The sequence below is a fragment of the Poromitra crassiceps genome, assembly GCF_964638095.1.
Source record: "Poromitra crassiceps genome assembly, chromosome: 23".
NCBI lineage: Eukaryota > Metazoa > Chordata > Actinopteri > Beryciformes > Melamphaidae > Poromitra > Poromitra crassiceps.
In genome coordinates, this window is record NC_139639.1 from 18,394,946 (window position 1) to 18,397,445 (window position 2,500).

A 2,500-nucleotide genomic window follows, 5' to 3' on the forward strand; every position below is an offset into this window, starting at 1 on the left:
GTCGCGACATCTCCATTCACTCCAATGGACCAGTTTTTTACTCTCAAGAGTTCCAGGAAGTAAGGTCCTGGATTAAGCAGCACTGTCGAGTTGCAGCAAAATAGACAGTTTGTGTTGTACTCTGAAAGGGTTTTTCATCCCTTTAATCAAATTGTACATTATCAGCTTTATTTTAGCATTCAAAAGTAGCGCGAGACCCATTCTGGCTGTTTCATTGGCTAATGAGTCTCGCATTTTGGTCCTCCGCTGATGCCACTCTCTCTCTAGAGGACACTAGCCTGGCTGTGTGTGTGTGTGTGTGTGTGTGTGTGTGTGTGTGTGTGTGTGTGTGTGTGTGTGTGTGTGTGTGTGTGTGTGTGTGTTTAATTGTGTTTGTTTTCGAGACTGTACAGCGCTTTTCTACTCTGCCAAAAAACTACAAAACTTGCTTCACACCCACCCTTCAGTAACACTTTATTTGCATAGTCCGCCTAGAGAGAGTCTACAGAGTCTTTGTAACATTTCAACAGCTAATTAGTTAACATTCAACGATTCGCTTTTGTCTGTAGATGTTTAACAGATTATCTATTATTGACTATTAATATGTGATTCATGAACATATACCTACATATTCTCAGAATAAGTTAGTAGCTCCAGGTGATGAGAATCAGGTGTGTGGAACGGGAAGCAAACAGAATCTGTTCAACATACAGACAAACTATAGACAAAGCGAAACAATTGAATTGAATGTCAACTAATAAGCTGTAGAGATGTTACACATGCTCTGTAGACTCTCTGTAGGCGGACTATGCAAATGAAGTGCTACTCACCCCCCTCTCCTCTTCCTCAAACCAAACGTTGTCACGATTTTTATTTTATTTTATTATTTGTTTGAGTTTTATTCAAGCACACTTCAATTAGGCCTGAGCCGAGCTTCCCTTGCAGAAGAGTGCGCTTAAACTGTGTTTGCTGCTTTAATCAGAATCTCTAATTTTATATGCATAATTAATGTTACCAAAATGGAAAAGAAGGGAGTGGGGAGAGACAAAAAATACACAAAAAAGCAGCCTTAAACGTTCAAAGACAGAGAAAGATGTTTTCTTCCTTTAATTTGGCGGGTTCCTTGGGGGGGGTGGGCAAGATGGGGGATAGGGGGGGTGAGAGAATTGTTTGAACCAAAACGGTGGGAAAAAAAGCCGTAACAATGGAGCGAGACGCTACAGTAGCATCTTGAAGCATGCAGCGAGCTCACCGGGAGCTTCTCGCCGCGCGACGGCTACCAAACATCTTCGCCCATGCCCTTTTGCTTCCTCCATTTTGTTTCGAGTTTTCCCGGCTCGGGAAATCGGCCGGCTTCGCCGCAAGCAAACAGAACTGGTTCAGAATGAGGTGATTAGTGTTGTCAGGATGTCACCCGGGTCCCCGCTGGTACCGGAGAGTCACGACAATAATCGTATAATTCGGTGTGTGAAACTGTAGAAATCCTTTTTTTTTTTTTTAGCTTTCCTGCCAGAAAATAGCTTCCGTGAGTCTTTGCTCTGCGAGGTGTGTGAGATTTCCCTCGTCGCACAGCGTGTCGCAGCTAGGGGCCTCCTAGGGGCCTCCGGCAGAAATTGCGAGACGGACCTTTAACACTCAGCAACAATGGAGGCTGGTGGCGGGGCGTCGGCACTCGGGGAGATACAGAGGGGAATCTTATTTGGTGGATTTAGACTTCATGAACATCATTATCATCTCCCTGACCTTGAGTGGCTGCGCTGTTCAGTGGTGACCTCAATTTTGTCAGCAGCCGTGAATGGCGATGCGCGCCGTCTCCCGGGCACGGGGGCAATCCAGTCAACAAAAAAAGGGAATTTCACAGAGGGGAATGTGTGGCATGTGCACGAGAGCGAGTGTGTGTGTGTGTGTGTGTGTGTGTGTGTGTGTGTGTGTGTACGTGCGCTGACTCAGTAATCTTACCAGCCTCCTGCCCGCAACAGTCAGCATCTTTCTTCCACAACAAAGTTTCTTGACGGTGCCACTGCCAGATTTAAACTATGTCGAACATTAGTGTAACAGCCCACGCGCTTAGAATACAGATCGGTTCCTGAGCGTGGGCCAAAATGGCCTCTATTTTTTATGAGCCTTCTCTCTACCAAACGTGCCGCCTCGAGACTAATTATCCCGGGCGCACTCAAACACAAAGCTCGTTTATTATTGCGTTGACATCCCAATTGTTTTTGGCCTGGCCTACATGGCAGGGACTTCACAGCGCGGCCATGCTGGAATCGTGTTTGGGATCTGACGGCGCGCAGGCCAGACGGAGGATCTGTTCTACACGCTGTGAGGCGGAGGATCTGTTCTACACGCTGTGAAACGGGGAGGGCGTTTGTTTGTAACAAAGGGGGAAAATCTCATCAGGCCTCTCTCTCTTCAACCGGATTGTATTTTTGGGGAAGGAGGGGGGGATGAAGTTAGCAACACACTTGGGAGTCACGCTATATTCCCGGGAAGTGGCTTTCCTCTCCTGGTCCTGGCCTAG